This window comes from Chrysemys picta, unplaced genomic scaffold (genome assembly GCF_011386835.1).
Source record: "Chrysemys picta bellii isolate R12L10 unplaced genomic scaffold, ASM1138683v2 scaf1001, whole genome shotgun sequence".
In the NCBI taxonomy this organism is placed as follows: domain Eukaryota; kingdom Metazoa; phylum Chordata; order Testudines; family Emydidae; genus Chrysemys; species Chrysemys picta.
Window position 1 is genome coordinate 1 of NW_027053708.1, and position 24,000 is coordinate 24,000.

The 24,000-nt window shown below is 44.0% G+C and overlaps 2 long non-coding RNA genes across 3 annotated transcripts; one reads left to right on the top strand and one right to left on the bottom strand.

Moving 5' to 3' along the window:
• Nucleotides 1-17: 17 nt before the first annotated feature.
• On the bottom strand, nucleotides 18-7,316 carry LOC135979561 (uncharacterized). 2 transcript variants are annotated; one of them, XR_010596843.1, is made up of 6 exons: nucleotides 6,961-7,316; nucleotides 6,142-6,189; nucleotides 4,622-4,758; nucleotides 3,856-3,993; nucleotides 3,546-3,665; nucleotides 18-1,714 (listed from the first exon to the last, which is right to left on the bottom strand). It is a non-coding gene; the product is annotated as an uncharacterized LOC135979561 (long non-coding RNA). The 2 variants fall into 2 exon arrangements; XR_010596844.1 differs by lacking the exon at nucleotides 3,546-3,665 and having other exon boundaries at nucleotides 6,961-7,315.
• Nucleotides 7,317-8,431: 1,115 nt separating this feature from the next.
• LOC122172893 (uncharacterized) lies at nucleotides 8,432-13,493 on the top strand. Its single transcript, XR_010596842.1, has 3 exons — nucleotides 8,432-8,557; nucleotides 11,281-11,363; nucleotides 13,418-13,493. It is a non-coding gene; the product is annotated as an uncharacterized LOC122172893 (long non-coding RNA).
• Nucleotides 13,494-24,000: the final 10,507 nt, after the last annotated feature.

Genomic DNA, 24,000 nt, shown 5'->3' on the forward strand with positions numbered 1-24,000 from the left:
TTTGACTGGCTGTCAGACTTAACAGTGAACTTCCCTGACACATTGGTCATCTGTCCAAGTTCTTTTTCAAAAATTTTGGAGTGTCTCTCTCTCCCGTATTTATTGAAGGTTTCAAGGTATTTTTGTGATCATCTTGATCATGGTCCAATTCACCCTGAGCTTCTCAAGCCAAATAAAGTTGGATTCTTTCCTTCAGTTACACACAAGGGTAAAAATGACTGATTGTCCAGCTAGCTGGACATTCACCTGGAGAATCCCTTCTGGGAATAACAGTTCTGCAGTATAAGTCTTCAAAACCATGGAGGTTTCTTCCAGAGGAACTTGTGACAAAGTCTGGTCCTAGGTAGATGCAGGAATCAGGGAGATGGAAGCTCCAGTATCAAGCTCCACTCTTTTAGGAACTCCTTCAATTGTGTGGTTCGGATGCCATCTGACTTCAGCTTCTAACAATAAGTGTAGTGCCAGATCTTGCTTAGTGCAACTAGAGTCTTGTCAGGAATTCAAAATGTGGAAAAAGACTTCCATCCTTTAAGTTCAGTCTTTATAGCTGTCTCCTTGGATGGACAGTTACTTTGTGTTTCTGATTGTTGAACTGTGTGACAAGTCACAGCGATGTGTCCTTTCTTCTGGCATTTCCTTCTCAACATGCATCATTTTGTGCATAACAACCACACAGAAATTCTTTATAATCCCAAGGTCCTCAGTCTCTCTAATTTAGGAGGTGAACTGAGCTCACACTAAATTGCAGAGATTCCTTCTCCAGTGTTTTCATGGCAATAACTACTTCATCAGCCTCCTTGAGTGTGAACATTGATACAGTCAGTAACTTTTTCCAGATTTGGTCATTGCATAATCCAGGAACAAAATGGTCAAGAAGGGCATCACTTAATGTTTCTCAAAACTGAGAATGCTCTGACAACTTCCTTAGAGTAGCAACAAACTGTGCTAGCAACTATCCACTTCCATGATGTCATTTGATGCAGTAGGTCTCATTCTGCTACCATTGAGAGGATAGCAAAAAAATGTTCCTTCATTGCTGCAGTAATTGTGGAATACATGGCAGTTTCCAAGCACAGTTGGAGACAATAGGTCACAGCAGTCCGTATGCCTTCAGACCCATCACAGTCAGCAAGGTTGAAACTTTGTCCACCTGGAATAGTGTTACAAGCCATAAGCTGATCAAAACTTTCAAGGGACACCATCCATGCTTGGTGGTTTTCATCAAGCTCAGCAACATTGCCAACAAGAGTGGCCATTGTCTGCTCTCCTGCTGGACTTCATGTCTCCTGGACATCTTCTCTGCCATAGGAAAATGGTTTTCATTTTTTTTTTTTAAACTGTGCACTATCTGTGCTTGGTTTTCCCTCGGCTGGCTGTAGGTCTACACAGCAGAATGCCTTCTTTGGCTGCACTTGGCTCCCTTTCCTAACTATAGTACAGTCTAAAACAATTTCTCTCTCTGCATAATTGCATGTGCTCTGCCACGATGGCTGCTTGCTTTCCCCACACTGCTTTGTCTGGCAGCTCAGCAACAACAGCAGCAACTTTTTCTTTTGCTCTGCTTCTAATTGTCTACTTTCCCCTCTCTTGTTATCAGTGTCACACTGTCCCTGCAGTAAAAAGCAGCAACCAGCCACCTTGTGAACTTCCCCTCCCCTCTTTTTAACCAATATGGCTTTCTTCCTCAACTGTGGATGAGAGACTTTTGGGGCATCTAGTAAAAAATAAAAAAAAATAAAAAAAGTGTTCTTAAACAATGGAAAACATTCACATTAACATTTTTTTCATTAAATTCTTCCTCCCAGCTGATTTGGCTCACAATTGTTTTCAGCTTTGTGAAATTGGCCCTTTTAAAGCACCAAATATTTTGGGAGTGAAGACATATTTAGACCTAATAGAAGCCTGCTGTGGATTTTAGCAGTCTGTTGTGGTGGTGATTAGCAGCGTAAGCATAAGTAGAACTGTGTATGTGTAACAAATTGCAGAGTAATCCTATTTGGTGTTGTGAATGTGTAAGAAAACTTTAGAGTAAGCATGTTTGAGAGAACAAGAAAAGAAAGTAATTGAAGAGCTATTTAAGACCATATGAATGAACACTAAACTTGTACTGATGGGGGAGGCGAGTTAACATGAAAATGAAAGACTAATACATATGTCTAAGATAACAAAAGTTATAAATAAGTTTGTGTAACAAAGGGAAGCTGAAGCCATATTGTCAAGTGATGGAGGGGACTGTAAGGAGATCATCCTGATAAGCTTCCCACTCATAAGCAATTGATCACTACTCTGAGTATTTTGCCTTAATAAATATTTGTTAGACCCATATGCTGAGTAAGTGAACCTTAATCCAACAAAGCATCTAACTGGTCTGAACTTTATTCTGTTTGCATATTATACATGTGATTAAGTCATGATCATGTGCACCTATGATACCTTTCTAGTTCAGTGATCAGTTCCTCTTTTTCTGTCAAGATGATGTCTAATATAGACTTCCTCTGTGATAATGCAATGCTTTCTGAGCTAGGAAATGGTGATCTAATATTTAGAAATTTGAAATATGCCTCAGTCCTGGCAGCAGGAGACTTCCAGCATATCTCACTGAAATTGAAGTCCCAAGATCACATAGCTTTTTCCCCCTCTATACAGCATAGATAAGTGTCTAATGAGCTGGTCATCCTGCTCCCTAGTGTAATTTGTGGAAGACACCATCTAATACCCCATCTTGTGCTTTATCTTTTAAGGACGCATTCTTAAGTATTCAAGATCTTCCAAGTTATCAGTGACTTGGAAACAGATAATGCCATTTTTTACATAGGACGGAGAGTGGCACCCTTTTTTGGCCACTTGATCCTCCCTAAATAAGGTATAACCATTAATTTTAACATTCCAATCATGGGAATCATTCAACCAGGTTTCAGTAATACCAACTAGAGCTAATTTATGCTCATACATGAGCAATTCCAATTCCTTTTTTGTTGTTTTTTTGCCAAGAGGAATATCCCTTTCGTGCTGGATCTAACCTCACCTCACCCACACTCAACTGGGGATAGATTGGGCCATACCCTTAGTGCTTAGAAATCCATCACCCCAGATCAGTGGGTCCTAATCACTGTGGGACTTGGTTACATAATCCACTTCCTGTCTATACCTGACCCCCCCACCCATCTTATCCATCCTTCAGGGACCTTCCTACAAGTTTTCACTTATGAAAGAGAGCCTGAACTGCTTGCATTTAGGAGCTCATTCTCAAAAGAAGGGGGGGCTCAAGAGTCCTATCCTAGAACTGCAGAATTTAAACAAATTTAATGGTAGATCAAGTTCTGCACGGTCTCCCTGTCAGCTATCATCTCATCTCTAGGTCCTGGCTACTGATATGCTGCTCTTGATCTCCAGTTTGCCTGCTTTCATGTGATAATGTACCTGGGCCACAGCAAATATTTGAGGTTTCTAGTTGTGGACCCCCATTACTAACACACTATCTTCCCTTTCAGCCGGCCATCTGTCCCAAGGGTGTTTACCAAGGCATGGTAGTAGTAGCATCTCACCTCAGGAGAGTGGGCATCCAGGTATTCCCCTAACTAGACAATGGGTTGGTCCGCAGCTGCTCAAAGCATCAAGTGGAGATCAGTATTCACCAGATATACTCCTTGTATACTCAACTGGGCCTAATAATAAACAGAGAAATAAGATTCTCAACCCATGCAAAGAATAGAGTTCATTGGGATGATAGCAATTGAGTATCTGCCCCAGGACAGATTTGATGGTGTGGACCTGTGCATCCATCTACCGTCTCACCCCGGTACAACAACAATATCTTGCCTAGGACTGTTGGGACAAATGTCATTCGGTACTTACATGATTCACTATGCCAGACTGCCTCAGATGCTTACAAGGATGGCTGAAGTCTGCCTATCATTGAATCAAACATCCTCTGGACAAGCGGATTCATTATTTCTGCCAAGGTGCTTTGCTTGCTGAAGTGGCAGAAGGATCCTGTTAGAAGAAAAAAGGAGCAGATTGACCCAGAGGCGGATACGAGTACAGGTTTCTATACAGTGATACTTGTTCCCCTGGACCCAATTGTCCAGTAAGCACTGAATTGATTACATTGATTAGATTAGTACGTACACGTCTACATCCGCTACAACACACCAAAAACCCTTATTATGTAATAGAAACACCCACTGTTAGTAAACCACCCCATCCATTATTCATAACATTACACATGTTACTTTTACCTTGAAGATACATTTCTTTGCAACAATTTGTTGCCATAAATCTCCCTCGTCAGCAGTTCTCAGGGGAGGGAGGAAGAGTCTGAACAGTTCTCAGGGGAGGGGGAGAAAGGGACCCTAAGCCAGGGCTTGTTTATGTAGCTGGGAAAAGGAGGGAGGGGAAGAAAGCATTCCTTTTACCTTCTTTTACACAAAGGGCATTCCTTCTGCAACTGCATCCTTATTAATCTTCATAAACAACAGAGATGGGAAGAATCTGGCAACTTATATTTTAGACAAATACTAAAGAATCTGTAACTTATGTATTGGACACAAAAATGTTGCCTACATATGCCTTTGTCCCCTAATACCATGTCAGCACATTAGCAGCTTATTGTTATACTTACCCCTAAAATATCCCAATAGATCCAACCAACACTGACAGGAGAGTTCTCTACTCCACTCCTCTTCCATCTCGACTTTGAGTACAGACACTTCTGCCATAGAGTGGTGAGCCCATCTGGAGATGCTACAGCCACGAGCTCTGTGGTTGGAGAAAAACCATCACTCCATATCAGTATCCTGGAGTTCCAAGCTGTATACAAGGCTTGTCAAGTCTTTCTGCCTCGTATCAAAAGTGCCAGATTCACATCATTGTTGTGTGAGACTATCAACCTATGTATGTTTTGTATCCCGAATGAAATCACACTAAGGCCTTGGCTACACTTACCGGCAAGTTCGACGGCTGGAAATCGAACTTCTGGGTTCGACTTATCGCGTCTAGTCTGGACGCGATAAGTCGAACCCGGAAGTGCTCGCCGTCGACTGCGGTACTCCAGCTCGCCGAGAGGAGTACCGCGGAGTCGACGGGGGAGCCTGCCTGCCGAGTGTGGACCAAGGTAAGTTTGAACTAATTCGAAATAAGGTACTTCGAACTTCAGCTACGTTATTCACGTAGCTGAAGTTGCGTACCTTAGTTCGAATTAGGGGGGGTAGTGTAGACCAAGCCTAACAAACAGCTTCTGATCTTCTAGGAGCTCAGAATGTTATAAGAAAGTTCCTGCAGCCTTTTTCAGAGCAATTATCACTGAAACAGAGAGAGGTACCAAAATGAAATGGGATGGAGGCAACTGGTAGGGAAGGGAAGTTCCTTTCAGCATTCCTATGAAAACTGAATTCAATTTGGGTGTGTTATAACAGTTTGAAAATCACTTCCATGCAGTGCTTCTGGGCTTATACCTGTGAAACCGAGTGTGCATACTGTTCAAGACAGTGGGCTCCCAAGGGGTCTGTACAAAATGTTTCAGATAATGGAATTAAATATTTCATAAATTATAGAATGTATTTGTCAAAGAATCCTCCCATTACTGTAGAATACTGCTCCAGAATATAACCAAGCTTTTATTAAAATTGTAGTCTTATGGTTGAAAGAAAACTTTAAAAAATTAACAAAATGTTGTCCTCCTAAATTTGAAAAACAGCCTGAAACTATCACTCCCAGATGTAAGAACCAGCTCAATTCTTCAGCTTGCTGTTAATACTGAAACACAAGGATGATTGTTGTAAGAGTTTTCTAAAACTAAAAATTGAATTTTCTTGACTTCAAGGTGATTAATGGTGCAACTTTAATGTTCTCTTCCTGAATTTTTTGATGGAGCAAATATAAATGTTTTCAGGAAAACACAGTATAATATGTAGTTTTGACAAAGAATGCTGCCAAGTCAGTCAGTATTATATAAAGTGACAGTACTTAAGAGGAGTTCTATAAAAAGTAAAGCTGGAAAGACAAAACACATATGCAGTTAAACTCCCTTTGGATAAGTGGAATCAGTTTTTGAATGCACTATGACTTTGAGCACTAAATGCCAGATCCTGATAGACTGTGAACAAGATAAATGTGGGAACATAAAGACAGTATATGCTTTACCTGTGTCAGCTTTCTACAAGACCCTGTGTGAGAAAAGCAATATTCACTCTGAAAGGCAAAAGGGGAAAAATGTGTTTTTAAACATAAGGTAGTAGAAAGCTGAAAGAGTACTGTTTTTCTTATTAGATCAGCCACTGAGGCAGCTGTGCACATAATAACCACTCCATAGGATTCATAGAGCAATTAATTTCCTGCTGGAACTATCAATTTATTTTGTCCTTTTGTTCAACTTAATAAAAAGTACAGCAGTGATTTGGCACAATGGAGCTAGCAGATGGGGGATTCATAGATGGGAGGGAGAATGCAGATAGGTTTGGTGGTAGAAGAGGAAGGAGGAGAACACAGCCTGGTGATGAGGGGTCAAGCAATGTACTGAGGGTGCTTCAGGAAGTGGAGCAGGGCCCATAGGGACATGTGGCTGAGTCAGGGCGGGAGGACAGAGCTGGCTGAGGGGGTATGGTTGAGGATTGTCACAGTGTATGCACACGCCATCTCCCTTTGGGCTGGATTGTGGGTATGGTAGGGTTAGAGTTTTCCAGACTGTCCTTGAACTCAAGACCATACAGCCTAGTGGCCAGAGTCAATATGGATACCCTTGGGCACAGGGCCACACAGCCTAGTGGCCAGAATCAGGGACTGCTACCCAGGGTGGGGCAGGGGTGTGTGACAGCCAGGATAGGGGTACCTGTGCTCTCCCTGCTCCACCAGATCCTGGCAGTGGTGGGTGTGTCTGCCACAGAGTCAGCAGGGATCCTACTGCAACACATTGACTTTGTTCTGGGTGTTGCAACTCAACCCCATCCCTGGGTCACTTCCTACCTTGTCGCCTAAAGCTGTAGGCCATATGTCATCGGGGTCTCCAGTTTCCTTGGGACAGGTAGCTCCCTGGGACTCTGACTCCAGTCAGTTGGCTGTACACAACAGGTCTCTGGTCTGATTCTTAGGCTCTCTGGCTCCTACAGTCAGGGGCTGATGCCTCTACCAAGCATCCTTACTCCTCAGTGGTCAGCCAACACTGAACTAGCCTGCTCCCTTTTATACTGGAACAGCAGTTGGAGCATGCCCAGCACAGTCTAAGGGGCGGGACTTCCTCCACCCATAGTGGGGGGTTAACCCTTTGAGGTCTAGTGTGGAGTATGCACACCCAGTCACACAGACAAACTGCCTGGTTGGGGAAATGTGTCTGGAAAATGCAGGGAAGAAGTTCAGGGGGAAGAACAGGAGGGTGAATTAGGTCCTGGCATGGGGAGCTGGGTGTAGGGGGACTGGAGTCACATATGGGAGTGAGTTGCACTAAGGGAAGAGTTGGGGAATGAAGCCAGGAGGAAGCAGGCAGCCGCTGGGGAGATGTTTCTCAGGGTTGGTGTTCACCTGGTGCTGGTGAGGACTCAGTGGGGATGGGGACACCCTCCCAAGGGATATGTGGGCTCTGTGCTGCTGCTGAGGGCTCTGCTCCTCCCCCTTAGTCCACGTGGAGAAGGGGATCAGGGCCAGCAGATGGCAGAGAAGGAGCATAGCCCTGCAGGGGTGCATGGGGGCACTGAATAGGGAGGAAGGAGCAAAGCTTGTCAAGTGGAGCGGGCCATGAAGGGAAGTTCAGGAGATGCAGGAGAGGTGCTGGAGTTAAAAGAGGGGATAGAGGGGAAAGGAAAGAGAGGGGAACACGGTTGACTGAGGGAGATTCACGTGGGAGCCAATCAGGGAGGGAGTAATGGGGAGGTGCTAGACCTGCAGAGCAGGGATTTGTTGAGGGAGTGAGGCAAATGGGATGTGGCAAACAGCAGGTTCAGGGGTGGGAGCTGGGTGTTGGGGCTAGGAAAGGGGGGGATAGGATTGGGTGACAGTTGGGGCTGGGTCTGAGGCAGTTGGAGCGGGGGCAGGGCTGGGGCTGAGGCAGTTGGAGGGAAGCAGAGCTGGCACTAGGGCAGTTTAGCAGAGGGGGTGGGGCTGAGGCAGTTGTAAGGAGGGGAGGGGGCTGGGCTGGCACTGAGGCTGGGGGGAGGGAAAGGGGCTGGCACTGAAGCAATAGGAGCAGAAGGGGCTGGGCTTGAGGCAGTTGGAGGGCGGGGGGCTGGCCCTGAGGCAGTTGGAGGGAGAGGAGGGGGCGGGCCCTGAGGCAATTGGAGGAAGGGGAGGGGAGGAGAGAGGGCATGGGTCTGAGGCAGTTGAAGCAGGGCTGGCACTAGGGCAGTTGGAGGGAGGGGACGGGGTGGGCCCTGAGGCAATTGGAGGAAGGGGAGGGGAGGAGAGGGGACGTGGGTCTGAGGCAGTTGAAGCAGGGCTGGCACTAGGGCAGTTGAGCCGAGGGGGCGGGAGACACTGTCTCTGCTCTTGCTGCAGGTGCTTGGCCGGTGTCTGTGAGGAGCCGCGGGGATGGGGCTGCAGGTCTGGGCCCTGCTCCTGCTCCTCAGCCCAGGTGAGACGGGCAGTGAGTCTGGTGGAGATGCCAGAGCGGGTAGATATTTGGGGTCATGCTTGCAAGGCAGAGGCCAAGCAGGGAAGAGGGGAGCCAGGAATCAGAGCAGGGCTGTGAGGGAAAACAGCCAGAACAGGAGGAGGAGCAGGACTGAGCCACAATGTGGACAATAGGGGCTTGAGGGAAGGGGGAATATGGGGTCTTGGGGGCAGCAGGGAGCACTGGGCACTATATCAAGGGGTGGGGGATTTGTGAAACTAGAGCAGGGCCCAGAGAGGGAAGATTCAGGATCTGCTGAGAACCAGAACCAGAACCAGAACCAGGCAGGAGGCAGAAAGGGACTGTGGGCCTGAGGGTTCATGGAGGCAAACTGGGAAGGGGGGCAAAGGGACTCTCTTTGGGGCAGGAGGAAAGGGAACATGCGTGACCAAGGGGAGAAGGGAGGGGTTAAAGCCAGGGCGAGGGGCTGTGAAATGTTTGGATCCTGGAGCAGGGTGGCCCTGAGCACCAGCTGGAAAGGGGCGAATGCTGTAGCAGGGAGGGAGCTGGGTGGGAAGTGGCTGATGTGACTTCTCTTGAGGCTGGTGTGTGTGAGGAACCGCTAAGGCTTCCTCCTGTGGGTTGCAGGGTCGGGCTGGTGCTGGGACTTTGCTCCTGCCCCAGATTAATAGGGAGGAGGAAGTGGTATCTCTCAGGGGAGGGGGGAAGACCCCGTGGTGTCACATGGGGAAGGATAGAGGGGCCAATACATTGAGGCTGGAGGAGGGATGGGGGAGGGGCCTTCCAGGTGGGATTCAAATGGAGGCACTGCAGGGAATGGGGAATGAGTCTCACTGACTTTTTGGGAGGAAGAGAAGGATTTTTATGGGGGTAGGGGCAGAACAGGGTGGGGAGCAAGGGAAAGGTGTGAAGTAGGGAATTTGGTGTCATGGCTGTGGTCAAGAGGTAGTGTGGGGGTAGGGCAGGGCCCACAGAAGGCTCGATTGGTGCTTGAACAGGGAAGGTGGTGTGGGCCCCTCAGAGGTTTAGTGTTCTGGTGGGGAGCAAAGGTGTGTTGGTTGTGAGGGAAATAGGCATGCTGAGGATGTTTGGAAGCAGTCCAAGGGGTTCAGGGTAGCTGAGCATGGAGTGGGGCTCCCTAAAGGAAGTTTTCAGGAGCTGTTGTGAGTGGGGAGCTGTTGTGAGTGGGGAGCAGTGCCAGCTGAGGGTAGTTTGTAGGGGATTGAATCAGGGGCACAGAGTGAGACTTGACTAGGTGAATTTGGGAGGAAAGAATAGGGAGGGGATGTGGGGTTTGCTGAAGGCTTTATTTGGGGTATGGAGCAATGAGGCAGAGTGAGTTCCTCTGAGGGGTGGTTTGGGATACACAGTAAGGAGTACAGTTTGCTGAAAGGGGATGTTGCGGGGACTGCAGGGAGACATGGAGCAGGACCTGCCAATGAGGCTTTCAGAGGCACTAGTGTGGAATAAATCCTGCTCAGGGGCCCAGGTGTATTGGCACAGGGAGCGGGGTAGTGGGGCCTACCAAGATTAAAACAAAAGTGTTCATGGATAGGGTCTGTGTAGGGCAGGCACGTGGAGTGAGAGTCCCTGGGAGAGGCAATTTTTTGGAGCAGTGGAGCAGGGTCTGCAGACTGGGCAGAACCTGGGGTGGCAGGGTTGGAGAAAAGAGAAGAAAGAGAAAAAGAGAGACTTGCTTAACTGGGGACAGATTAGGTAGTGGACCTTATTAAGGAGAGCTTTGATGTGGGAGCAGTTTGGGCAGTGGAGCAGTGACCTGAGTCAGCTGATGAAAGCTTGGGCAGATGGCAAAGGGAGGAGAGGAGTGCAGTCTGGTGAAGATGATGTGGGAGTGGTGCAGCAGGAAAGGGTTTGTGACTATGAAAAAGGGAATAGCCCTAGAAGGGATATTTATGAGTAATGAAACAGGAAGAAGGAAACGGGTCTTGCCCAGTAGAGTTTCGGAGTGCCTGACAAAAGAGAGGTCTACTTGATGGGGGTCTAGTTGGGAGTGCAGAATATGGATAGGGAGAATATGGCTGAATAAGGAGGTAGTTTGACGCTGAGTAAGGGGGCAAACGTTCTTCTGAGGAAAGGTTTGCAGTGGATGGAGTGTGGCATACTGAGTGTGGTTTGCAATCGTAGGTGATGAAGTGGTGTCCACTGTGATTGCAGGGGCAGAGAATAGGGCTCATTGAAGAGTACAGTGCAGCAGTCGGGGCTATGGGGCTTGCCATGGTTGAGAGTTGTGAGATGCAGAGGAGGGATAGAGGAGCAGGGCTTAATGTGGGGTGTATTAGAAGAATGAAGCTGGATGTGATGGGGTAAGATGGACCAGGGAGGGTGTAGTCTGGTAGAGGGGGTAAGTGTTTGCTTGGAAGAGAGAACCTATTGATCGGAGAATACAGTGAGGTTGATCGGAAAATCAGGAGGATGGAAGGGGCCTGATGGAGAAATTGGCTTGGGTTTGGGTGGGAAAGAGAACCAAAGGAGTAGTAATGCTACTGTGTTCTCTCTGTGTCTAAGCTTATTAAATGATTTACAAATATTATTGAATTGAGATGCAGACTTCATCGCTATCCCTGGAATTGTTCCTCCTTCGCACATTGTACAGAGTGACTTCTGTATAAAATGATTTGCAGTGTCAGAATCCAGAAGCACGTATCCAAATAACTGTAAACTTATATTCTGTTTAACTTATTTGAAACTATTTCTCTTTCTAGGCTTTTCTGAGACTTTAAAATTATCTTATTCTGAAGTAATAGTTCCAAGAAAGCTGGAACCAAGAGATGGAATAGACACCAAGGTAGCACTGCTTTCTAAGAAAATTGGAATTGCTATGTTGACTCAGACTAATGATCCCTGAATCCACTCTTTGGTAACTGCCAGTATCAGATGCTTAAGCGGGAGGTGTAACCAACTCTATAATAAAGTATGTAGGGCAGAAAGTTTCTTCCTTATCATGAGCAATTAGTGGCTTGGTTCTCCTCTGAAGCACAAGGGTTGATAATCCTTAATATAGTCTCTGCTTACATGTGTACCTGCACTTGACATTTTTATGAGTGGAACTCAGTGTGCATTAATAACATTTATAATGTTAAAGCAAAACATATAGTATATTATTCATTGCAAGGAGCTAAGGAATTCAGAAGGTACTTATATGGCTCCCATTAACAAGGGATATAAGCGCTATACAATGTTTAAAATGTTTATCCTCACAACACTCCCGTAAAGTAGGGAAGTACCCCTGTGAGTTGGCAACCCCCAATTTTAAAGAATAGTCATGCCATCATAAGGCTATTCTCGTCTGTAACTTCTGGTAGGGGGAATAGCCCATTTGTGTGGGCTAGTATAAAACCCCTGAGAAATAGTCCTGGCATGCTGATTTTATTGGTAATCTGTCTGAAGGGGAATTTTGCTTGGTATGTGAGGTATAGAATTTGACCTATGTTGTCATAGTTTAGGGATTCTTAATATATCTTTTCCTACTGGAAATATTCTACAAGACTTTTCTGAGCAACAAATGGTATAATAAGAATCTAGAAGAATGAAAGTTTTATGACCCAAATGTTAACCAAGTGAGGGAAGTACTGAGTGAAACATTCTCCCTGTAAATTAAAACAGACAAAAAACCAAAAATGAACTGAGCACTGTAAACTGAATTTCAACCTTCTGTGTCCATGTTTGACTCCTGGGGAATAACGCCATCCTAATTTTCGAACTGAAATTATAGCTTTGTGCTGTGGCTAAATGCCACAATATAGCCCTTATGATAAAACTGCAACCCATAGTCTGTGACTAAGACAGTGACTTAGGACCAGAGATTTGAAAGTATTTGGGTCCCTAAATATTCAGATGGGAACCTAAATACCTTTCAAAAGACTTTGGGCTACGGGCCAGATTTTTAAATGCACAAAACCTAAAGAATGCCTGTATCATGGAATACCATAAGGAAGTATGGTGTTTTCTTTATGGAAATCAGCTTTCCCTGACAGCTAGTCCTGAGAATGGACTGGCATGTGTTGGATTCATGCTCTGCACTTCATATACTAACAATGAGGTTGAGACACTTTTTTTGTGGAGCACACATGGTATGCAAGAATAAATCACAATAGCCACTGAAAAGGTGTTATCCTACAGAGCAATGTGCAGTTCTGAGCAGCCGTAAAGATGAGGCTGCTGCCAAATTAAGACAGTAAGAGCATCCTACTCTATTCAATTTGATTCTATCCATTATTCCAAAATCGTTATTCAGCCTCAATTTGAGACTGCATAGTAGTGCTGTGGCAATGGTGTTTAGTGTCAACTGTTAGGCTCTGTGTTCGCTAAGGGCATTTTCTAAATGTTTTCCATTTTTGCTGACACTGATTGAGCTACACCAATTTTAGCAATGCTGGGGAGCCTCAGGTAAACAGGATCCCCATACTGCTAATGAATCAGAGGGGTAGCCGTGTTAATCTGGATCTGTAAAAAGCAACAGAGAGTCCTGTGGCACCTTTAAGACTAACAGATGTATTGGAGCATAAGCTTTCGTGGGTGAATACCCACTTGAATGCCTGCATCCGACGAAGTGGGCATTCACCCACGAAAGCTTATGCTCCAATACATCTGTTAGTCTTAAAGGTGCCACAGGACTCTATATTGCTAATGGTGATCTAGCTGGACCAGTATTGGCAACTTTGGGAAATATTTAGCAAACTTCGTTGCTGTAGCGAGGCCTTACATGAAAGGAGAAGAACATCTTCTCTGAACACAATCTGAGGAAATGTATGAATACAATTTTTATAAAATGGAATAGGGATTGATTAGTCAGAGTTTTAGAATACTATTGAATTCTACTTTTTTATTTGAATGTTCTAGGAGAAGGTGTCTTATCTAATTAAAGTAGAAGGAAATCTCCATATTGTTCACCTACTACAGAAGAAGTAAGTGACTGTTTTCTTCCAAACTTTTCATCTGCTTTTTTTTTAGAGAAATAGGTGTACATGGGGCTTTACAATCAAGTATGAAGACAAAAGCTCCTGGCCCCAGAAGCTGTCAATCTAGATATGGAGAAATAACAGAAGTGGTAAAAAAGTAAAAAACGGGATGCAAGGAAAACTGGTTTTATAGAGGCCATTAGTTAGACCAGTAATAATTAGGAAGGGACAAGCATCTCCATACTTTAAAATTAAAGCTACTTTTCATTATAAAGTTGATTTTTACATGCTTTCTAACTTTGCCAAGAGCAAACCAATTCACATGAAACTCTACACCCATGTAACCTTATGCAATGGAAGGATATTTCAGAAAGGCTTGAGATACACTAGACAATATATATTAACTAAATGAGAACTCAGAACAGTAGTCTCTTCTTGGAGATGGGCTCTGCATATCAGCACCAATGAGATTTGTGCCTCCCTGTGCTGCTGACTTTTGGCAATCTTCTTGAAAAGAGAACAGGAGTACTTGTGGCACCTTAGAGACTAACAAATTTATTAGAGCATAAGCTTTCGTGGGCTACTGCCCACTTCTTCGGATGCATATAGAGTGGAACATATATTGAGGGGATATATATACACACATACAGAGAGCATGAACTTGTGGGAGTTGTCTTACCAACTCTGAGAGGCCAATTAAGCAAGAGAAAAAAAACTTTTGAAGTGATAATCAAGCTAGCCCAGTACAGAAAGTTTGATAAGAAGTGTGAGAATACTTACAAGGGGAGATAGATTCAATGTTTGTAATGGCTCAGCCATTCCCAGTCCTTATTCAATCCTGAGTTGATTGTATTTAGTTTGCATATCAATTCCAGCTCAGCAGTTTCTCGTTGGAATCTGTTTTTGAAGTTTTTCTGTTGTAAGATAGCCACCCGCAGGTCTGTCATTGAATGGCCAGACAGGTTAAAGTGTTCTCCCACTGGTTTTTTAGTATTATGATTCCTGATGTCAGATTTGTGTCCATTAATTCTTTTGCGAAGAGACTGTCCGGTTTGGCTAATGTACATGGCAGAGGGGCATTGCTGGCACATGATGGCATATATCACATTGGTAGATGTGCAGGTGAACGAGCCCCTGATGGTATGGCTGATGTGATTAGGTCCTATGATGATGTCACTTGAATAGATATGTGGACAGAGTTGGCATCAGGCTTTGTTACAAGGATAGGTTCCTGGGTCAGTGTTTTTGTTCAGTGATGTGTTGTTGCTGGTGAGTATTTGCTTTAGGTTGGGGGGTTGTCTGTAAGCGAGGACAGGTCTGTCTCCCAAGATCTGTGAGAGTAAAGGATCATCTTTCAGGATAGGTTGTAGATCTCTGATGATGCGCTGGAGAGGTTTTAGTTGGGGGCTGAAGGTGACAGCTAGTGGTGTTCTGTTATTTTCTTTGTTGGGCCTGTCTTGTAGGAGGTGACTTCTGGGTACTCGTCTGGCTCTGTCAATCTGTTTCTTGAAAAGAGGTGTCCATGGAGACCACACAATAACTACATCCCAGAGCTACCATTCAGAACTAACATTAGTAAACGTCATACAGTCCCATATTGCATTGGCTTCTTTTTGGCATGTAACTGCAGGTATTGGAGATCCACATTCTACTAATTTGTATCTGAAATCTCCTGTCGGCTGACTCAAGTTACTACAGTTTTAGAAAATGTAGATGCTTTTAGATAGCTCTTGCACTGTTTCTCAGTTTAAATTCCTAGACCAACTGAGACTTCAGTTCCTGGCTCATTTCTGATGAGTAGAGCCCTGCACAGATGCAAAATTTACATCCGCAGATGCAGCTAACCGCAGATATAAAGAATCATGGGGGTGGCCATGTTAGTATGGATCTCTAAAAAGCAACAGAGGGTCCTGTGGCACCTTTAAGACTAACAGATGTATTGGACCATAAGCTTTCGTGGGTGAATGCCCACTTCGTCAGACACATGTAATGGAAATTTCCAGAGGCAGGTATAAATATGCAGGCAAGAATCAGTATGGAGATAACGAGATTAGTTCAATCAGGGAGGGTGAGGTCCTCTGCTAGAAGTTGAGGTGTGAACACCAAGGGAGGAGAAACTGCTTCTGTAGTTGGATAGCCATTCACAGTCTTTGAAGCTCAGCAGTTTCTCTTTGGAGTCGGGTCCTGAAGTTATTTTGCTGTAAGATGGCTACCTTTACATCTGCTATTGTGTGGCCAGGGAGGTTGAAGTGTTCTCCTACAGGTTTTTGTATATTGCCATTCCTGATATCTGATTTGTGTCCATTTATCCTCTTACATAGTGATTGTCCAGTTTGGCCGATGTACATAGCAGAGGGGCATTGATGGCACATGATGGCATATATAACATTGGTGGACATGCAGGTGAATGAACCGGTGAGGTTGTAGCTGATCTGGTTAGGTTCTGTGATGGTGTTGCTGGTGTAGATATGTGGGCAGAGTTGGCATCGAGGTTTGTTGCATGGATTGGTTCCTGAGTTAGAGTTGTTATGGTGCGGTGTGTGGTTGCTGGTCAGAATATGCTTAAGGTTGGCGGGTTGTCTGTGGATGAGGATTGGCCTGTCTCCCAAGGCCTGTGAAAGCGAGGGATCATTGTCCAGGATGGGTTGTAGATCACTGATGATGCGTTGGAGAGGTTTAAGCTGAGGACTGTAGGTGATGGCCAGTGGAGTTCTGTTGGTTTCTTTCTTGGGCTTGTCTTGTAGCAGGAGGCTTCTGGGTACATGTCTGGCTCTTTTGATTTGTTTCCTTATTTCCTTGTGTGAGTATCATAGTTTTGAGAATGCTTGGTGAAGATCTTGTAGGTGTTGGTCTGTGTCTGAGGGGTTGGAGCAAGCCCTTGGCTGTAGACGATGGATCGTGTGGTGTGTCCGGGGTGGAAACTGGAGGCATGAAGGTAGGCGTAGCGGTCGGTGGGTTTTCGATATAGGGTGGTGTTAACATGACCATCGCTTATTTGTACTGTGGTGTCTAGGAAGTGGACCTCCCGTGTAGATTGGTCGAGGCTGAGGTTGATTGTGGGGTGGAAGCTGTTGAAATCTAAATATAAAGAAGATATCCCTGGAGCTGCAGGACTCTAGCGACAATGAGTGAGACCAGCAGGACCATGGCCAGTGAACGGCGAAAGCAGCAGCATATCAGGCCACTGCTCCCAGGAGCCAGTTCCCAAACCGGGCAGTTTCATCAGCATGGCTGTGCCGCCCCCAGCCCTGCCTACTGGGGTGGGCACCAGACTCACTGGCAGTTGTCCCTGGTCACGCTGGTGCATGCAAACTGCTCACACAGTCCCTGACAGGAACCACACATGACTGCGTGGATCAGACTCCTATCTGGGAGCGTGCGAGCTGCTTCACACACTAATGTGACAAGGGACAGCTGCCAGTGAGCCTGGTGACCGCCCCACTGGGGAAAACTGGGGATGACACAGCAGCACTGGAGCAGCTGGGTGCTGGCTCTGACAAATGGCAGCCCGACATGCTTCTTTCACCACTGCAGTTCCTGGCCCAATCGCTGGCCATGGCCCTGATGGTCTTGCTTGTTGTCACTAGAGCCCTGCAGCTCCACAGATATCTGCTTTATATCCATGGATATCTGCATCACAGATATAAATTTTGTATCCGCGCAGGGCTACTGATGAGACCCTAAAGATCCAATAGGAGAGACCGGGTTTAAAGAATATGTCATATCATTTCATGCACCTCTGTCTTGCCAGAGTTGGATCTATGTACTTGCTGCCTGATATGCATCTGGGATGTTCATTCTATGGTGTGTTGTTCTTTTTGATGGGCATTTACACCCTGGGCACAAAAGAACAGATACACTCAGCTCCAAGCTTGTCTAATTACAGACCTTAGGATAGAGCTCTTCAGGTTCCTTCTCTTATCAGTCCCCTTTCCTGTGCAAGGAAAGTGTGGGGCATCATCTGCTTTGAAACCCCCTGTTGTATTAGTTTTGATGGAATATATGGGCCCAAAAATCACCATGATCCAGTCACTGTGCAGTGTTAAACAAGGTTTTGTGTTTGGTATACCGAAACCCAGCCTGCTTAGTGCCATGGCACAAAGGCCATTAAAAAGCCATTTAACATTTTTAATAAAGATACCGCAAAAGAAGTAAAAACAGATAAAGCATTTGAAATGTAAAGTATTAAGAAAGGCTTAATATCTCTCTGAAGCCCTGTCTATATTACGGGTTACTTTAACTAATTCCTGAACCCCAAGGTGAGGGTTTACATCTACTTTGATCTATGACCTCAGCCCCCAAGATCAACTACAGTAGAGAGGTAATCAATAGAAGGGGGAACCCATGGTGCACAACAGACTACATAAAATGCTCTTTAGGTAATACAGTGCACTCCTTTTATAAGAATCACATCCGTCCCGGATTATTTGATTCCTATAAGTACTTGATTCTTACAAGTGTTGTCAGATCACATTGGAGCGGCGAACAGCGGAGGCTAACAGGGAGTTTTCCGAGAGGAGGTACGCTAAGTGCTGCATTAGGGGGGCTGTGTTGTTGAGTATCTGAGTGTCTGTTGCGGGGACAGTTTGTCAGTTTGACCATGTGCTTGCTTTATTGTTTGAAAAGTGTGAATTGGGAGTGCTTTGTTCCAGGTGGGTCTTGAGTGGGCCTGACTGTTATAAAAAGGCAGTCAGCAGCGAACAGGCTGAGCGGCAAACAGCGGAGGCTAACAGTGGGTGTTTGCCTGGGATCTGTCCGAGAGGAGGTATGCTAAGTGCTGCAGATGTTTGACTGTGTGTGTGTGTGTGTGTGTTCTTTTTGCACGCTCCATTGACTCTGGACAAATAGCCCATACAGCAGGCTCCAATCAAACTGCCCAATAAGACCACAAGACTTGGTTTAGTAGTGAAGGTGCCCGGCCAAGTTTATTGTTGACAAAGTACGGTAATAGCACCTGGCATCCTCTATGAGGATACTAAGATATGTATGTCCATGACAATGGACGCAGCTCAGTCAGTGGTGGGACTTTCCACTGCCCCCTAGGTTGGATGAAGGGTTAAAGCGAGGTATTCCAACATTTATAGACTGAGACAAACAATCTGGGATAAACAGCTTACATATCATTTTACGTGTTTCATGAAACGTATTTGTTACCTCCTCCTGTATTTTCCCCCTGATGTTTCAGACAAAATATGATTATTCATCACTTTTGTCAAACCATTTTATTTTGTGCCAGGTTAGGGTGTTCTTGTGCTGGACTGCTGGAATGTGTTTACATATTCAGTGTGTTTTACCAATGCAATACTGGTGCCGAGTTCATGTACTGGACACTGGCTTGCAGGCAAGCATCTGCTTTTGACAGGGCCTGACTCGTGCTCATAGCATAACTTTTGCTGACTTTGGTTCAGGCCTCAGGCCTTGCACCAGGCCCATGCTTCAGGCTCCTTCTTTCTACTACATTTCCCCACATGTTGTCTTTTTATGTGGAGGATGTTTACCCATAATGCATGGACTGAAGATGAGCCAGTGCGCTAAACAGTGTTATTGGGTCACGTTACTTTACCATCCACACATTCATACCCTATCTGTCCCTTGGTCTGCCACATCTTTCCCTTGGTCTATCCCTTAGTTTGAGTACATGTTAGTATAGGAATGATTTTGTTGCAGTGGTTTTGATCCCTGTATGGTCTGATTCTTACATCAGTGATTCTTTTAAATGGGATGCACTGTAGTTACTTTTATTGACCAACGAATAACAATCTACCCATTGCAGTCTGGTAAAGGAGAGAGACAACAATGTGGAATATCTAGCATTTCTATTACTCATACCACCCTTTGCAAAGAAACCCAAAATGTCAATCAACATTTTTCCGTATTTGAACTTCGACACAACATTACTTTTGCGGTACCCCGTTTTTCATAGGGTAACTCATTAGTGCCCCTTGTACTCATTAGCATGTATGTGACCCTATCACCATAGTAATACGTGGTTACCATAAGAAAGTCTCTAATATTTCATCGTGGCTACCAATGGTCATATGGCATCTACTGTTCTTTCATAGACATTATTATCCAGATTCAGTAATTATTTTCAAAACATCAACATATCATGAACATAATAAACCTGCTGAGCTTGTATCTATTAAATTACTTGTGCTAAGTTATCCTAAGGCCTATTTTTTTAGTTTTATATCCTAAATATACCTGATAATGTTTAACTCTGGCTGCATCTCATTCCTTTTAGCTGTAAAGAGCCTTTAGAAGGCAGTGAAAAAACATGTTTGACAATTTCGTAAATGGTAATGCCTTTTTTTTTTTTTTTTTTTTTTTTTTTTTTTTTGGAAACAGAAGATAGTTGAGATGTGCTGGAGCTGTTATTGCTTTTGCTATTGAAGTTTGATTCCATTTACTAGAAAAAAAGACAAACACAAAAGGAGAAATAAAAAATCAGCAAAGATGAAAAATGAAGTTCCTGTCTCCATTGTTGACTCTCATTTGCAAACTTTCTGCTGGAAAAACTCAGACATAGCACAGGGTCTGAGGAGCCACCCCGAGACCTAGCAAACTTGTAACAGCATTGGGCTGTTTAAGGGTACAGATGCCCCCCGATTTACGCAATCGTTCTGTTCTGGAAAGCCTTGCGTAACTCGAATTTTGTGTAAGTCGGAAACGTATACCCGTACGTTATGCAAAAATTTCCACAATTCAAAAATCCTATTTCTGGTTTATGGAACTTTTTCCGTAAGTGCAAATTTGTGTAAGTCGGATCTTGCGTAACCTGGAGAGCGTCTGTATTGTGTTTAGCTGACCTTGTGATCACAGGCTTGCAACAGTGTTGCAGAATATAGTTTTTGCCTGCTAAGCCATACTCTTATTAAAGGAAGGAAAAAGGGGATGTATAAGAAAAAAAATAATTTGGGGAAGTTAAAGGACACTTACTCGTGGGAGAGGGAGGAAGAGACAAAGTCTCACTACCCAGATGGGGTTTGGAATTTAGTTAGAGCCAGTGGAGGTGGCGATGTCATCTGGATCCCTCTCTCTGGCCCATTCTAGTCAGGACATCTCTTGGGATTAAAAGAAAGAAGGCCTGGTGTCTCAAGGGATAGTAGGAGTGGCCGCCATGATGGTGAATTTCACTCCTTCCCTTTTTCTCAACTTTAAGTCAGCCATTGTCACAATACCTCCCCCACCCAAAGTCTCTTCTTTTATAAACCTGAAAAAGAAGGATGGGTGGAATAGCCCATCTCCTCATTATTTTGTCCACCAATTAGACCTAATTTCTGACACACCGATTTTGATTTATTAATTTCTGGTTCCACACTTTTTTTGTTTACCAAGGAATCTTAACACAGTCTTTGAGTTATATCTGTGGGCCTTCTTGTTTAGACCAGAGGTTCTCAAACTGGGGGGCAGGCCCCCTTTGGGGGGCATAGAATGTATTGTCAGGGAGCACGAAAAGCTTTAGAGGGAGGAAGTACTGTGCACATATTACCCACAGCAAGAATAACTAGCAAAGTTGATTCCTCCAGACATATTAGGTCCTCAAATGGCTCTGTGCATTTTGCAAAATTTCTGTTATGCTTTCATAATATTATAGAAAGGAACTGACATCTGTACATTAATATGTGTCCTACGACGCAGTGTACATGTTTAATTGCAAGCATGGATCACAATTGCAGTTTTGCTTTTGCTCTTATTACAATGGATTGTTGGATTATTCATGTAACAGGAAAAAAAACCTCAAGTGAAAAACAAAGAAGCCAAAACAGAATCAAGTGAAGCATCACCATGGCATATATCAGTATATATACTTGTGTGGTGGGGGGGAGGTGGCGTATACTACTAGAAACACAAAGAAGAGGGAGCACGATCAAATACGTTTGAGAACCACTGATTTAGACTAATTCAGTCTTTCTGTGTTCCTTTTTTGATCAACATTTATTGCTATTGGTTATTGTGATACTTTATAATCTTTTCCTCATTTTTTTCAGTTGACCTCATAATTGGGGTAAATTTGTAGGCCCAATTATCACAACACCTTTGCAGGGGAGAAACAGAAGCCTTTGGTATATTTGTCTAGCTCCAAATTGGTGGATCATCGTGTGTCCAGCTTTGGCGCCACATTGGAACCGAAGAGGCTGGCTTTGTCTTTTGCATCTGTCAGTGCCAAGGGCTTCAAATTTGCCTGCTGTAAGGCAGGAGTTGCCAAGTGAAGATGTGATGGTCCTTTAGTGCTGGAGATGTTGTCAGCACTAGAAAGGCTTCAAATAAACATGCTCCTTGAAGTGCCACGTTTCTCTCAGATCCAGCATTTGTGGACAAATTAGTACCCTGACACACCTCTCTATGTTGCCATTTTTTAAATGTCTACAATAATACAGAACTGTCAAATGAGGTATTCATGGGTTTAATTTGGTAATGTGTGAGTGATGCCTAGTAGATAAGGCACTGAATTTGGATTCTATTCCTCTCTACCACTGGTCTATTGGGCAAGCTTGGATACGTCACTTCATCATCTTGGGCATTAGTTTCCCCATGTCTAAAATAGACATAATGGTATCTCTGCATCAGATAAACTTGAAAACTTGAATTGAGTGTTTCTTCACAACCAGGAGAACTAGGACTATTTTTGTAATTAATGCATAGATTCTGGAGCACAGCTTTGTGGCAAGAAGCAAATTCTGCAGCAAATTCACTTCTGCAGAATGCATCGGGTCTTGACTGTAGATTCACAGAAGACCATTTAGGTGGCTAAATAAAGGTATTTAGCCACTGAAATCCCACTGACTTCAGTGAGAGCTAGAAACGTAAATACCTTTGAGGAGCTGGGCCTTAGTCCATATGTAATCAACAGTTCACATGTATCAAGACTGCAAGCAGCAACTGTTGTAATTTTTGGATCTGGTTTTTAAGAATAAGCTATGAATAGACAATTCACCAAAGTACCTTTATTTCCCAAAGGCTGATCAGCTTCTTACCAAAGGAAGTACATCCTGTTTGCTGTACTGAACGTCACTATGATAATGCTTCCCTAAGACTATAAGCAGTGGCCTGTTACATATAGTAGAGCTACAAGGAGGACTCACCACATCATCCAGGTGGTCTTTGCTATCCAATAGGCCTGCTGAGCTGAAGCTTGATGCTCAAATCCCCCTTTTTGTATTCTATGCCAAAGTGCCAGTTGCACATGTTTGTGTCAGCTGGTGTTTTCCTTGTCTCAGACACATCCTCATGCAACAGTTGCAGGTTTCCTCTCAATGCAATTTTAACTAGCTTGAACTATTTTACGGTTTTAGCTGACAGAAAAATAACCCCTTCCATTCTTATAAAAACAACATTAATTTGCCTAACAACAGCAGAGTTAATTATAACCAATTTTACCTAACGACTGCCTACCATATATTTATATCAAGCGCCATCTTGCATTATCTATATTGCTTCAGCAGGATCCTCTGCTTTTGAATTTCTAATTTTTAAAAATCTTTTATTTTCAGAATGTTCATAGCCCCAGATTTCCCAGTTTTTACTTACAATGAGAAGGGAGACTTGATAACAGATTATCCATATATACAGGTAAGCATGAGACATGTATCTTAGAGAGTACAATAGTGAATAAAATTAAATAGCCATGCTCTAAAGACTGGATGGATGAAGGTTGTCAGTTTTGATAACAAATTCCTGGATCTTCAACTGGCTTTTAATTTGCGGGACTTTTCTGTGTAGTGAGACAAGCATATCCTGGGCTGAAAGCTGATGAATTTAACCTTAGGTATGGTTAATAAACCCCTGGTTAATAACCTCTCCTTAGATCTTAGTTCCTTCTGAACAGCTGACACATCTGGCAGTTGAGTTCCTCCATTGATTGAAGGCCACTTGCTAGTTGTGGTACTTCTTACCAGGTGATACCAGAGCATTCAATATTCTCTGTCACTGTCTTCTGCCAGTTCTTTCATGGCCTTCTTTGCTTACACATTTCATGGCTAATCACCCTGAGGTAAAATACTATTTTTTTAAATTCATTAGCCAAATTCTAACTGAAAGAGGGGACAACATGAAGAAAATGGGCTGTCAAACTGCTGAAAGGTGCAAATATTTTAAAAAATGTTTTAAAAAATAGTTGGCCATTCCTATTCTTTGTTCTCATTTCCTCCTTTCCTTGTTAAAAGTGAGCAGGGCTCATCTTCTCTGAATAGCTGCAAAATATTTTTGCTTTAAAATCAAATTGCTAGAAAGCGGTGGTAATATTCTGCCAAGTATACAAGGAACGTAGAGGCAAATGAATAGTTACTGGAGGGCCAATAGTCTTGCTGACCTGTAGAAGGAAGTAGATTGGGAGAGTATGATGATGGGAAGGGCCCAGTTCTTTTCCCACTGAAGGAAATGTCTGAACTCCCATTGACTTCACTAGGAGAAGGATTGTGCCTGAAGGAAGGAAATCGAACAGAGATTTAAAAAAAAAAAAAAAACCACTTCTAGCAGTTTGAAAGTCTCATTCTCTTTAGTTTATTGGTATTTATTCCTTCT